The sequence below is a fragment of the Phacochoerus africanus genome, chromosome 4 (assembly GCF_016906955.1).
Source record: "Phacochoerus africanus isolate WHEZ1 chromosome 4, ROS_Pafr_v1, whole genome shotgun sequence".
In the NCBI taxonomy this organism is placed as follows: domain Eukaryota; kingdom Metazoa; phylum Chordata; class Mammalia; order Artiodactyla; family Suidae; genus Phacochoerus; species Phacochoerus africanus.
The window spans coordinates 78,547,540-78,562,249 of NC_062547.1; the positions used below are offsets into that span (position 1 = coordinate 78,547,540).

Genomic DNA, 14,710 nt, shown 5'->3' on the forward strand with positions numbered 1-14,710 from the left:
TCCTGCTATCCTCTCTCCCAAGACAATATTCCCACAGACCTCGTGGGCTCCTTGCTTGGGTCTCAGCCCACACTCCCTTTGTCCATAAAGTCCAGCCTTGGCACCTGAGTCAGTGTCCCCCGAGCTAGGGACAGCTCAGTGCAAAAGTCCCTGCCAGCCTTGAGGCTTGGCTCAAGGAGTTGCAGGGTGGTAGTGAGGGTACTCAACACAGACCTGACTTCAGGGCAGTGGGAGAAGCTGCAGAACTTGGGAGAGACAGCCTTCTTTCCTGTCACAGGCATGGACAGCCCTGCCTCACTCAGCCACTTGGGACATGTGCTATGGCCACAAGCAAGTCCACCCTTGGGTTTTAGTTACTCTACTCAGCACTGCCTTGACCCCCATCCTGCACCCAGCATGGCAACAGTGCCCCAGCAGTCTCCAAGCCTGTGCTCATAGGGAGGGGTGGCATAGGGAGAAACCAGCCCCTCTCCTCTGAGCTACACTTGATTAGGGGGCCTTTTAGTGCTGCTCAGGCCCCAGCATGTTTCAGGAGAGTGGACCAGCTCCTCCAAGTTCTCTCCTGCAGCCTTCTCTCCCTCGAACCCCAGCATGCCTCCAGGAGGCACACAGGGCCTGACCTGAGGGCTGGGGGCATGGGACGAGAATTGGAAAAGACTGGAGTTCCTGTTGTGGCTCAGCGGGTTAAAAACCTGACTAGTGTTCATGAAGATGCAGGTTCAAACCCCGGCCTCACTCAGTGGGTTAAGGATCTGGTGTTGCTGCGAGCTGTGGCCTAGGTTGCAGATGCAGCTCAGATCTGGCATTGCTGTGGCTGTAGTATAGGCCAGCAGCTGCAGCTCTGATTCGATCCTTAGCCCAGGAACTTCCATATGCCTCAAGTGTGGCCCTAAAAAAAAAGAATTGGAGAAGATCCATTGGCCTCAGGACTTACCTCAGCACCTAAGCCCTAAGGCAAATTTATATGCTGGGAACCTCCCCCCACCCGCCTCTGTTTCTCCTTCCCCTTCACCACAGCCTGACCCTTGGCATTGGTCTCGGACATGCCCCTTCACTGTGAACAGCCTCTGGCCCTGACCCTGTCCCAAGGTTCCACTGCCTTCCTGTCCAATGTGCCACCCACTAGCCCAATGCGCCCCAGGCAGATGCTTGCTCCAGGCCTCAGTTTTCCCAACAGTGCAAGATATGAGCTGGACTCTTGCTGTTTTATTTGTTCAATCCACTGGAAACATCCCTTGGGGCATACTAGAGCAGCACCCTCCTCTCTCCTCAGGGTTAGCACAAGGGCTAACTTCATCCCCTGCTCCAGGGAGGCAACATCTAGGCCTGTAACCCTCATTCTCCAGGTCTTTGGAAATGACCTGAGCTGGCCTCCTCAGAGCCTGTGTGGCAGCTCTGGGCTCTCTCGGATCAGTCAGGAGTGCTCTTTCTGAGGGTGTCAACTCAGGGCAGCTGGGGGTCTGAGAGATGGGAGAGGTGGATTCCTATTCATAATGTTTAAGCACCTGGATCTAACTATTCCTGAAAGCAACATACATTGGCTTTTAAGCCTTCATGAGCCAATAAATTATTTTTGCTTAAGCTAGTTGGGTTGGGTAACCTGCCACATCCCCTCAAAGCAGGTCCTGACTGAAACAGAGAACAGATGTCCTGATCTCTACACTGGAACAAACCAGGAGACTTTCAATGTCCAGGCGGAGCCAGCTGAGGAAGGTCACCCATCTTGTTCAGGCCCCCTCGCCCATTCTAAAAGTGAAATAGCACACTGTTTTCCTCCTAGCATCTCAGTGTCTTCACAATGGTGACCCACCATCCCAGTGGGCCAGTTTCTGGGACCACCCTCCCTCTCTACGGAGGCCGCTTGCGGGGTGACGGGCAGTCGTCCATGCCCCCTTGATGCCCACTTTGTACACACCAGACACCGGGGCACAGGAAAACCACAGTTCAGTGGCCATTGCAGAAGGAGGAGTGTCCAAAGGAGCGGCCAAGGGCCCAGCCTTGGGGAAAAAGAGATGAACCAGGTTTTAGGGTGCCAGAGGTTTTCCAGGCGAAGGATTCGGGGCGGCGGGGGTGGGGGGCAGTTCAGGTGCAGAGTCCAGCAAGATCCATGGGTGAGGGAGGCGGGATCTGGGCATCTGATGCTTGTAGTGAGCCCCCCTGCACGGGGGTGGGAAGCGAGCCACAGCGGAGGGTCCGGAATGCAGCGCTGGACGTGTGGCCTTGACCCTGAGGCCTGCAGTAGAGCGGCCTGGTGAGCCGGGCCCCCTCGGGAATGGGAGGCCACGGGAGGGAGTGGCAAGGGGGCCCGCGCAGCCCAGGCTCCGTCAGCTCCACCCCGCGCCCCGCCCGCCCTGTGCTTCCCCGTATGGCCACGAGGGGGCGCCGCGCCTCGCTGCTCCGGGGCCGGCCGCCAGCGCACGGCCGGCTGCGCCCGGGAGCGGCGCAGGCGGCAGGCTGCGGGCGGCGGGCAACGGCCCGAGTCCGCGGCGCCGCGGCTCGCAGGGGGCGCGGCAGGCGCTGCCCATGGGCCGGGCCCGGGGGTTCTGCGCGCCGGGAGCCGGTGAGTGGGGGCGCGGCCGGGCGGGACACGGACGCTGCGGACCAGGGAGCTGGGGAAGGGGCTGCGGCGGCGGCGGCGGCGGGGCGCGAGTACCCGGGAGGTCGCGACGCTGAGGTGCGGGGCGGCAAGGCGGGCAGGACAGCGGGTGTCCGGGCCGCTCCGCGGGGACGCGCGGGGCTGACCCAGGGCACAGGTGCGCGCGCGGGTGACAGTGCGCGTGGCCGGCCGGCGGCGGGGCGGGAAGCCGCTGTGCGCCGGAGTGCGGGGCGGGAGAGGCTGAGGTGGTGGACGGCGGGAGGGACAGCGGGAGGGGCGGCGGGGCGCGCGAGAGTGTGCACTACGAGGGGAGCGGGTGCGTACGCCGGGGTGGCGGCCGGGAGGGGACCCGCGGAGGGCACACCCCCCGGCCGCGGTTGCGAGAGACCTGCTCTGCCGCGCGCGCGCGCGCTCGCGCGCTCAGCAGAAGAGCAAGCTTCTTCAGCGCTGGGGTGGCAGGAAAAGCCAGCCTGGACCCTAGGCCTCCTCCGCGCTAGACCTCAGTTTCCAGAGCTGTGAAATGGGAACAGCAACGCTGAGGTGCTGGGCGCTTGTGAAGAAAGGAAAGGGCCTTGGTCGTGGGGGAAGAGGGTGTTGTCGTCTCTGAAACTGGGATGGGTCTGAGGAAAGGATCAGGGAGCCTGCAGGGATGGTGGGTCAGCTCCAGGTTCCGGGTGTGGCCCTTACTCAGTGACGGTGGGCAGGGCCAGGGGACCCGTAGGCCACTCCTCTCTGTGTTCAGGTGGGGAAAGGGAGACCTAGAGGGGAGGAGGAGAGGGGATGCTCCCGGCCCTGCCCCATGCTCAGCGTGGGGAGTAGTGTGGAAAAGACAAGGCAGCATGGGGTGGTGGAGGGGCTCACCCCTGCCCCCTCCCTCCTGCCTCCTGGGCCCCCAAGGCTGACATTCTGCTGAGCTTCGGATGTCAGAGAAGATTTTCCTACGGTGCAGGTGCTCTGTCCCATCTTACAGTTGAAGTAACTGAGGCTTAGAAAAGTGACAGGATTTGTTCAAGGTCTTAGGACCATGAAGTGGCAAAGCGGGGTTTCAGCCTTGGTAGGACTGGTTCAAAAGCCATATTCCAGCCACTGTGCCAGGTAACCAGGGTAGGCCTGGGTTTGTCTGCTCACTTGTCTAGAGCATCCATTGAGCTCTTACTGTGTGCTCCGGGCCCCCAGGGAGTGCTTACAAGCAGGTGTGGGAGAGCGAAGCTGAACAGGTAATCAAAGGAAAAACCAAGGTCATGACAGAAGTGCTAGGAAGGAAATAAACAGGGTAATTAGGGTGGAGCCTTGGGAGGGGAGTGAGGGGACTTAGCCTCTTCAAAGAGGGTGTCTCTGAGCAGTGACCACTGGCTGTGGTGTGAAAGGAAGGATAGAACCTACCGAAAAAGGTCTGAGGGAACAGTAGGTGCAAGCCTGCACAGGTGTTGGGTGGGAAGTGCTGGCACCAAGCCAATTAGGGGAGCTGTGGAGTTTGAATTTTTCTTCAGGTGCAGTTATTGAAAGGATGTCCCTGAGGTGGGTAGAGGGAACCGCAGGGGGCAGGAGAGGGAGTAGGGAGGGGACTGCTGGAGTCCGCCAGGGAGTTTCAAGGATGAGCTTCTGGCTACCAGATGTGGAGTTTGCCATCCTAGCAGGGCCAGGGGCATGAGAAGGGTGGGGTCTTTTGCAGATGGTGGGGTTTACTGTGGTGGACAGGAGAGCCTGGTCCAGGTGCTGCTCTCAGACCCCCTGCGTCCAGCAGGGGAAGGGCTGCCTACCCTGAATTTGCAGAGGTGAGGTGCTGAGTGTTTTGGCTGATCGGTCTCTGCATCCGTTGACATGTTCCTGTAAGTCTTGAGCCTCATATCAGCTTTCACTTGTGCTTTGCCCCTGATGTAGAATCAGCCATTTCTCCAAAAAGTCTTGGTGTTTTTTAAGGAGGAATGGTGGGGAGGGGGCAGAAGGAGGTCAGTTAGAAACCAGTATCTGAGCATTAGATGTGCTTGTTGCTACCTTGCCGTCATTGGTTCTAGGCTTCTCAGTGGACTCTTTAAAACAAAAAACAAAAACAAAACCCTAAAAGTTAATATTTCCATCTCCTTTCTCCGCAGTAAGAATCTAGCTTCCCCCACATATCAATTAGGTGATAACTTGCCCTAGAACACACTCAAAATAGTTTCAGAATCACTATAACCAAACCACTACCAGGTGTAGTCAGCATATACTACAGTGAGTATGTTATCAATTTGAGATACAGTTAGTTTCATCTGTTTCTGTTTGCGCACCTTTTGGGTTTTTTCCTTTTAGTCTTTATAATTTTATTTTTTGAATATGTAAAACATTGGTTTTACAAGTTTCAAAGGTCAAAACTAAAAGAAAAAAAGGCTGTACTCAGAAATCTCAATCCCATCCCTGTTCTTTCTCCTCCTGATACCAAGGGTAACCATTTGAAATCCCTTCTGGTTTATTCTTCCTGAGTCTCTTTTGCAAAACAAGCCATTTAAGCATTATCACAAAAGTTAGCATATACATCTCCTTTGTACCTTTTTTCAGTTAAAACATATCTCCTTACCAGAAAATAGACACTGTCCTCGTTTGTTTGCACAGCCACATAGTACTCCCCATTCTGTGACTGAACCCTGCTTCTTTATCTGTGTCTTATGGATGGACATTTGGTTTTTCCAGGCCTTTGTTATTAAAAATAATGGAGTAATGGAAAACCTGTATATAGGTCGCTCGTATTTCTTGGAGACATAGCTTTAATTCCAAGAAGGAAGAGTAAAGAAGTACTTATTTTGTTAACTATTTCCAAGTTTCCCTCTCCCAAAAGTTTGCACACCTACCAGAAATGTGTGACAGAGTCTCTTTCCTCCACAGCCAGAAGACAGTATTTGAGTCTCTTTCCTCCACAGCCAGAAGATAGTATTTTAATTTTCATTTCTATTATTATGAGTGAAATTAGACATCTTTTTATATGTTTATGAATCTCTTGATTACCTTTTTTCTGTGACTTGCCTGTCCATGTATTTTGCCAAATTCCTATTGGACTGGGGGGGGCGGTTCCCTTGGATTTAAAAGTTTTTTTGAAATGCATATTAGAGATATTAGAAATACATATTATGCATATTAAAGATATTCAGTATCAGGTTTTTTTTTTTTTAACTTTGTTTATGGTGGATTTTTCCATTAAAAGTTTTCAGTTTTAGGAGTTCCCATCGTGGCTCAGGGGTTAATGAATCCGACTAGGAACCATGAGGTTGCGGGTTTGATGCCTGGCCTTGCTCAGTGGGTTAAGGATCCAGCGTTGCCGTGAGCTGTGGTGTGGATTGCAGTCGCGGCTCGGATCCCTCGTTGCTGTGGCTGTGACATAGGCTGGCAGCTGTGGCTCCAGTTGGACCCCTAGCCTGGGAACCTCCATGTGCCTTGGGTGCAGCCCTAGAAAAAGGGAAAAAGACCAAAAAAAAAAAAGTTTTCAATTTTAGATAATTGATTTAATCACTCTTTTCATTACTGCATCTAGATTTTGAATCCTAATTAGAAAGGCTGTCACACTCAATAGTAAAGGAATTCACCCATGTTTTCTAACTTATTTGGGTTTGTACTTAGTTTATGGATCCAATTTAATCTTTTTCCAGATGTCTATCCCTCTGTCACAGCACTATTTATTTAAAAGGCCATCTTTTCTCTCATGATCTGAAATGCACCTGTGTCATGCACTAAACATTCAAATGCAGCTGCACCTATTTCTGGGCTTTCTGGTCTGGCTCACAGCTTTGTCTCTTCTTATGCTGGTCTCACACTGTGGGAATTATGGAAGCCTCAGTGTGTGTGGCAGGGGGGTATATGGCAAGGAAGACTCCACACTATTGCAATCGGGGAGAAAGATTGAACTCAACTCCCATTTTTGTGTTTTGTTATCTGGTGGAGCTAATCCTCCTTCCACTGCTTTTTATTTCAGGGGTTTCCTAGCTGTTCCAGCATGTTGATGGTATCTTTTGTTAAGATCATATTAAATTTAGGAGTTCCCGTCGTGGCGCAGTGGTTAACGAATCCGACTAGGAACCATGAGGTTGCGAGTTCGGTCCCTGCCTTGCTCAGTGGGTTAACGATCCGGCGTTGCCGTGAGCTGTGGTGTAGTTTGCGGAGGCGGCTGGGATCCCGCGTTGCCATGGCTCTGGCGTAGGCCAGTGGCTACAGCTCTGATTGGACCCCTAGCCTGGGAACCTCCATATGCCTCGGGAGAGGCCCAAAGAAATAGCAAAAAGACCAAAAAAAAATCATATTAAATTTATATATAACTTCAGGATGATTAATGTTTTTATGAAGTTGAATCATCTTATCCAAAAAATATCTTCTTTTGTGTTCAAGACTGCTTAGTCTTATTTGTTCAGGACCACTCTCTGGGACATTTTTTATTTTATTTTGTTTTGTTTTTTATTGTTATTTCCCCAATACAGTTTTTTGTTCTACTGTACAGCGTGGTGACCCAGTTACACATACATGTATACATTCTTTTTTCTCCCATTATCATGCTCCATCACAAGTGACTAGGCATAGTTCTCAGTGCTACACAGCAGGATCTCTGGGACATTTTGAAGTTTTATTCATATTCCTTGTCAAGTTTATTCATGAGTATTTTACCTTGTTGCTATAATAAATGTTGTTTTCTTCCTTTATATCATATATACTGGTTATTTCTGTATGTATGTTATTTTATATCTATCTACCTCACTAAATTTATTTTGTTGCTAGTTTTATCACTAATGCTTTTAGGTAGTTCAGATATTCTGTCATCTGCAAATTGAAATAGTTTTACTTTTTTACTGATTTTTATGCATCTAACTGCTTTCTCTTATCTAATTAAATTGGCTAAATATCTCCAATTCACATTAAATATTGGATATAATGGGCATCTTTACCTTGCACCTAACCTCAGTAAAAAGGTCTTTAGTACTTCTTCCATTATGAAAGATATTTTAGGACAGGAATATATTTTATATATATGTTATATATATATGTACTGTATGTTTTTTAAGGAGTTATTAATTAATTCCTATTTTATTTGGTGGTTTCTTAAAATCAGGAATGGGTATTGATTTTTGTTGAAGATCCATGGAGATAGTTATATTTCTTAGCAAATATCAATTAATTAATACGATAAATCATATTAATGGATTTCCTAATAACAGGTCTGGGATGAGGCAAACAATAAGGTACAAAATTTATCAATATAAATATTAAGCTGTTTTTGCATTCCTAAAATAGAAACCACTTGGGCATGATATTTTACATTTTGATGTGACTGTATTAGCTATCTATTGCTGTGTAACAAGTTACTGTAAACAGAGTGGCTTAAAACAACACACATCTATTATCTCATAGTTTCTGTGGATTTAAAGTCCAGGCCTGGCTTAGCTGGGTTTCTGCTGGTGTTGGCCAGGACTGGGTCCTCATTTAGAGGCTCAACTAGGAATGGATTCACTTTTCCACTCATGTAGTTGTTAGCAGGATTCAGTTCTTTGTGGTTTCAGGACTGAGAGCTTAAGTGTTGCTGGTGATTGGCTGGAATCTGCCCTCAGCTTCTGGAGGCCACCCACAGTTTCTAGGGACCACTTGTGGTTTTTGCCACATGGGCTTCCACAGCATAGCCTCTTTTTCCATCAGGCCAGCAAGAGAGTCTCTAGAATAGATAATCTATGTAAGGGAGTCATGGAAGTTATCCCATCACTTTTGCTATATTTGTTGGTTAGAGGAAAGTCAGAGGTTCCATCCACACTCAAAGGCATGAATACCAGGAGACATAGGGATCATGGGCACATGTTCTCCACAATGGAGCTGGCTTCTGTGTGCTTATATTTATTTTTGCTAAAGTTCCCCAGTCATCTCTTGGTTTGATAAAGCTTAGCTTCTACTGGGTTCTTCAAGAAGGGCTCATGAGTATTGTATTCCTGGATTTCTTTCATGTTGAGACTGTTTCCTATACCTTTGATACTTGAAGGATGGATTGGCTGGTTATAAAAGCCTGACCTATACTTTCCTTCAATTTGTTAAAATGTTGCTCTGAGTGATATTTCTTACATGTTATTGACAAGAAATCTGAAATAAATGTTCTTTTTTTCCCTTTGTAACTTGATCATTTTTCCTGGAAAATTTTCCAAAGGATTTTTTTTCCCCTCTCCCTTTAAGGTCTAATCATTTTACTACAAAATGTCCTGGAATTGACCATTTGAGGTCAGTTTTCTCAGGTGTGGATGGGAGTTTTGAATATGCAGATTCAAGTCTTCTTTCATTTCCAGAAAGTTTTCTTGGAGAATAATTTAAATGTTAATGATTTTGTTTTTCCTCCAATAATTTGTCTATATGCTAGATCTTTTTTTCCCTATCTTTTATATCTATCATTTTCTCTATGATTCTCTTCACTACCATTTTTGTTGTGTTTTGTGGTTGTTTTCCTGCATTTCCTCAATGAGCATTATTAAACTTTCAGTCAAATCTATTCTAAGAGAGCTTTTAATAGTGTTCATTTCTGGGTTGACTTCGTCTTTCATTTTCTTTCCTGAGTTTGGGAAACCCTAGTTTCACATTTAACTGATTTTGGTCCATTTCTATTCTAAGTTTTGAAATTTATACTTCAGGTTTTTTTTTTCATATCAGAATATTAAGGCAATTCAAGTTGGGGCGTTGTTACACTGTTACCCTGTAAATTATGAGGAGAATGATTGTCAATTCCTTAAATTGGTTTGTGTGGGTATTGTCTTATCTTCTAGTAACTTAGAAATGTCCTCGTTGTGGCAAAGTGGGTTGAAAACCCAACGTTGTCTCTGTGAGAATGTTGGTTCTATTCCTGTCATTGGTCAGTGGATTAAGGACCTGATATTGCCATGGCTGTGGCATAGGCCACAGCTGCAGCTCCAATTAGACCCCTAGCCCAAGAACTTCCTTATGCTTCAAGTGTGTCTATAAAAAGAAAAAAATGTCTTTAGGTTTGGTGGGACTGGTAATAATGAATGAATGTAGGTAGGAGTTGGGGATTTGGGTAACATCAGTTTTCTTAGTTCAAGAGTGCCCTCTAGTGTTGGTTTAGAGACATGCCTTATCCTTACTTGTCCTTGGGGCTTGGGGGTGGCATGTGTTGACAATTCATTATTACTTCTATAGGTCCTTTAATTTCCATGCTACTTCTTCTAGCTACTTCCCACCAAGCCTCCAAGGGCCTCCACTTACAAGCCATATTCCATAGAAGCAGGGCCTTTCCAAGACAGCTACCTCTTGTCCCACACACTTTGTCCCCCCTCATTCTCCAGTACTTGGTGCTTTGACTCACCTGGTCTCATACCTGCTCTCAGAATTTCCCCATGTGGGTGGCACTTTCTCTTTCTGGTGTCAGTTCTTAGCCCCAATCCCATGCTCCTCTTTCCCGCCCAGGCTCTGCGTGACCCTCAATACCAGCAGGAGGCCCTTGAGCAGGCTCTGCATTTGGGTCCTTTTCACACCAGTCTCAGGTGTATAGCAGGCTGTCTCCTGGTCATGTTCTCGGCCTGGTTATAAGTGGTCTCATTTGCTCTCCCCCTTCATCTGTGTAGAGAGGTTTGGATTTAGGTGGCTGCTGTTATCTATGGGGACAGAGATGTCCCCAAACTTCTTACTTGGAAAGATTCATAAAGAATGGTGCACTCTTGGAGTTTCCTGGTAGCCTCTTGGGTTAAGGATCCCGTGTTGTCACTGCTATGGTTCAGGTCACTGCTGTGGTGCTGATTTGATCCCTGGCCCAGAAACTTCCACATTCCAAGAGTGCAGCCAAAATAAGAATAGTGTACTTCTCAACTAAATACATCACTTGTTAATAGCTTGCAGCATGTGTGTTATTTCAGGGCTCATTAGTTTTGCTGAACCATTGAAAAGTCCTTTACAGGAATCATGTACTCCCCCTAAATACATCAGCATCTCCTTAGAATGAGGAAGTTCTCCTACAAAACCTCTATTCAGGTATCACAGTCAATGTTTCTCATAACACAGAAATGTTTCTCATAAATAGTTCATATTGAACCTTCAACAGCTGCCCCAGTGATGTCCTTTGGCCCTTATATTTATATCCAGGATCCAATTAGGGATCAAATATTGCACTGGTTTGTCATGTCTACCAGACTCTTTTAATTTACAACAGTTTCCCCATCTGCGGCATATGGAAGTTTCCAGGCTAAGGGTCCAATCAGGAGCCACAGCTGCCAGTCTACACCACAGCCACAGCAGTGGGGATCCAAGCTGCGTCTATGACCTACACCACAGCTCACGGCAATGCCGGATCCTTAACCCACTGAGCAAGGCCAGGAATTGAACCCACATCCTCATGGATACTAGTCGGGTTCTTTACCGCTGAGCCACAATAGGAACTCCTCTCCATTTTTGTATTGTTGTTGCACATCAGTTTTCTCCCATAATCTGGATTTGTTGTACTCTTTTGTCAAAATTGATCCAGGTTGAGGATTTGGGGTTCAGATTGCTTTAAAATTACAGACTGATGGGTCTCTAAGAAGAGACATCCACCTCACCTTCCACCTGCCCATCCTGTGCCCTCCTGGAGGCCAAGGTCTTTTCTGGAGCACGTGGGGAAGGGGTGTTGGGAGGAGAGGCTGCGGGCCCTAGGGCTGAAGGCTTTCCCTGAGCATCCTGTGGAAGTGTTGGGCTCTGACCTCAATTTCCCTTCCCACCCTTCAGGCATCATTCCCGATCTCCTTCCTGTCACTGTCGCTGTGCCCTCTCAGGGGTCTGCCTCCTACACCCCGGGCTTTGGGACTGACTCTGTGGGCCTGGCTCTGCCTCAGGGGGTTCTCTCTTTCCGCAAAGGTGCCCACCATGCCCCTTTCATTCAGGCACCATAAAGACTATTCAGGGAGGCAGAAGGCACATAGCAGAAGGCACTGGGTCGTGGAGCCCGGAGTTTGGATCCACTGCCTGCTCCCTGGGTGCATGTTCTTACATTCTCGGTATCATTCTGGGTTTCAAACACCAGTTGGGCCCGTAATGCTGTGTCTGGTGCAAAAGAGGCATCCGCTGTGCTCATTCCCTCCCTGTCTTGGGGACCCAGCCTGTGTCCCTCCCTTTCGGTAATGATGGTGAGGGGGCCTGACCCCCGTGGCCTGGCAGAGCTCCTTGGGGCTGGGGCTGCAGAAGGGAGCCCTCCCATGTGTGTCACATCATCCCCGTGATTTCCTTCAGGTTACGACCCAGGCAGGCCCACCAAGAATACCCTTAACCACCAAGCCACATAAACGCAACCAGGAAGAGTCTTACAGACTAAGCTATGAAAGCTCCATGAATTTGGGAGCACCTCAGTTTTATTATTTTTGAATAAAGCTGACACAAGTTCCAGGGTTGTCTGTTAAAGGCCTTTCCATCCTGCACCAGGGTCCATCCTAATTGGTGAATTCCTACTTTACCCACAAGGGATCTGCCCAGAGTGGGAAGGAATGCAGCCTTTTGGCATCAGCTAAATATTGCCCCTGCAGAGTCATTATTTACCTGGTTCATTTGGTCAATAATTGTTCATTTTTTTGTTTTTAAATCCAGACACCACTCAATGGTATGTGAGTCTGGCTAAAGAATAATAGTAATAAAACAACTGCTGTTCTCTTTGATGATTGACACCTGCACAGTGCCAGCAACTGCATACCGATGGCGTCAGGTAATTCTCATGGCAATTTTAATCTGCTTTACAGATGAGGAAACAGAGGCTCCCAGATGTAAGGGGATTTTGCCAAGTAATCTAGCCAGTATGGACCTTGGCTGTGTATGGCCTGAAATGTTTACAGTCTGGCAGTGTGGCCTGCCCTCTTCTCTGTCTTTATGAGGCCTCTACTCTATGCTCGGCCACCTGTTTGCCCATCCATCTGACCACCCATGTGCTAAGCAGCTGCCCAGCTTCAGGCCTGAGCCAGGCTCAGCCAGGAGCACCTCCCTGCATGCTTACTATCTACCAGGATGTGCCCAGTTGTTTATAAACATTATCTCATGAGGATGGAAATAAGTAAAATAGAAAACTAACCACAGAGAAAAAAAACTTTTGAAAAGATTAATAAAACTAATAAATTCCTAGCAAGACTGACTAGGAGAAAACAAGTTACCAATGTTCTACAGGCATTAAAAGGATAACAAGTGAATTGTATAAAGTACTTTATACCAATACATTTGATTAAAGGACTCAATGCCTTTAAAGACAAAACTTAACCAAAATTGACACAAGTAGAAAATCTGAACAATACTATTTCTGTTAAAGGAATTGAATTTATAAGGAAAAACCTCCCCAGAAACAAAATGTCAGGTGGCTTTTGCAGTGAATTCTATCAAATATTTAAGGAAAAAACACGACTGCACACTCATTCAGTAAGCAAAAATTAACACGTGTGGTAATAACAAATGCTGGATATGATGTGGAGCAGTAGAAATCCTTCTGATCTATGTGTGGGAGAGGGAATATGTACAGTCAGTTTATAAAACAGCTGAAAATTACTTAGTCCAGGTGAACATATAAATATATACTTGCAGCATGTCCTGCAAAGGAGCACTTCCACTGCTGACGTGTGCCCGAGAGAATTGCACATGCATGTGCCTCAGAGCCATGCTCTTGGCAGCAACAACTAGAACCAACCTAAGTTCCATTGGCAGAAAAATGGAAATAGAAACTGTGGAACACTCACAGAATGGATGGTCAGAGAGAAGACTCTTAGAAACATTGATTGTATGGGTATACTTTTCATCATGTTAAGTGAAAAATCAAGTCACGAGTACTGTGTACAGATGACACCATATTTATAAAACTTCAAAGCAGTCAAACTGGAAGTTCCCCTTGTGGTTCAGCTGGTTAAGAACCTGACATAGCACTTGTGAGGATGTGGGTTCGTTCCCTGGTCTCACTCAGTGGGTTAAATGTCTGGGGTTGCCAGCTCCAGCGCCAACATCCCTCCCCTCAAGTTCACAACCCCCAGCATGGCCAGCATCCTGGAACAGCTGAACATCATCACTGGCATCCTCTTCATTCCTCTCAGCCAAAAAGACTTAGAGAATCTGAAAGCTGAGGTGGCACAGCGGCACCAGCTCCAGGAGGCCATCAAGGAGAGGGATAAGGCTGAGGACCCCATGGCCACTGAGCCAGAGCCAGCGCGGCCTCAGAGGATGAGGCTTCCCACCCCCCGGCTGCCAAGGACCCTTCTTCCCCAAGCTTGCAGGGGTGGAAAGGGAGAGACAGCTGCCCCGTTACCCAGTGATCCAGACTCCAAGAGAAGGGGGCACACCCTGCACATCAGGAGAGGAAGCAAGTCCCTCTTCCTCCATGTTTCCAACCCCAACCCCACCCTCAGCATCCTCCTGGGACCCTGGCCTGGTCTGCCTGACCCCCCGAAGGATGTTCTTGTACTGGTTCAATGAATATATGATGCAGAGGCCTCATTGAAGACATGCGGATGGAGTGTATGGACATCAGTTCCCAGCTGGTGGGCAGGTGCCCCCTGGAGCCCCCCATCCTCAAGCAGGCGTGTGTGAGTGTCCATGCTGCAAGTGTCCTGATCTGTCCTTCCTAACTGTTCATAGCCCTGAGCCGGTTCTGAGTGGTGATGCGCAGATGAGATTTCTCAGGTCATTTGTATATATGCCATTGAGGCTGCTGCTTTTGCTTCCACTGCCCCTGAGCCTGACCTGGCTGAAAGTCCAGGTTTGAAGCCAAAAAGAGGGGAGCTTTCCTGTGTCCTGGGATAGGGAGCCAGAGCTCTGTGGCAGGGCCGGAGGGTTGAGGAGCACTTTAGCTTTGTGGGGTGTTGAGAGCCTCAGTGGCTTTATTACTAACTGTGGTTGGGCCTGGCCTGGCTGTGCTCAGGGTGGGGAAAGGGGTGGACTCCCCTGTGCCCAGCCCCAGCCTCTCTGCTCTTGGGCCCCAGTAGGAGGTGCTGCTGCCCTACCTCCCTGCACCCCAGCTGGGGATAAACTTGGGGGTATAATCTGAATATATTCTCCCCGTTGAACCCCAGCTGCCTAACGCACAGTGAGAGTGGGGGGGTTAGGAGAACCAGGGCTGAATCATGGATCCTGGGGGAGAAGTTACTGATCCACAGGAGTGATTGTCACTTACTTGTGTAACCCAGC

At 48.2% G+C, this 14,710-nt stretch overlaps 1 protein-coding gene across 2 annotated transcripts in view; it reads left to right on the forward strand.

The window, feature by feature from the left end:
- Positions 1–2,516: 2,516 nt before the first annotated feature.
- Positions 2,517–14,710, forward strand: part of RASGEF1C (RasGEF domain family member 1C) — an 81,080-nt gene continuing 68,886 nt past the window's right edge. Inside the window, exon 1 of one of the 2 annotated variants that reach the window (XM_047777862.1) lies at positions 2,517–2,560. The gene's annotated coding sequence lies outside the window, so the exon portion shown is untranslated. The remainder of the gene's footprint in view (positions 2,561–14,710) is intronic. The other variant, XM_047777863.1, reaches the window with a different exon arrangement.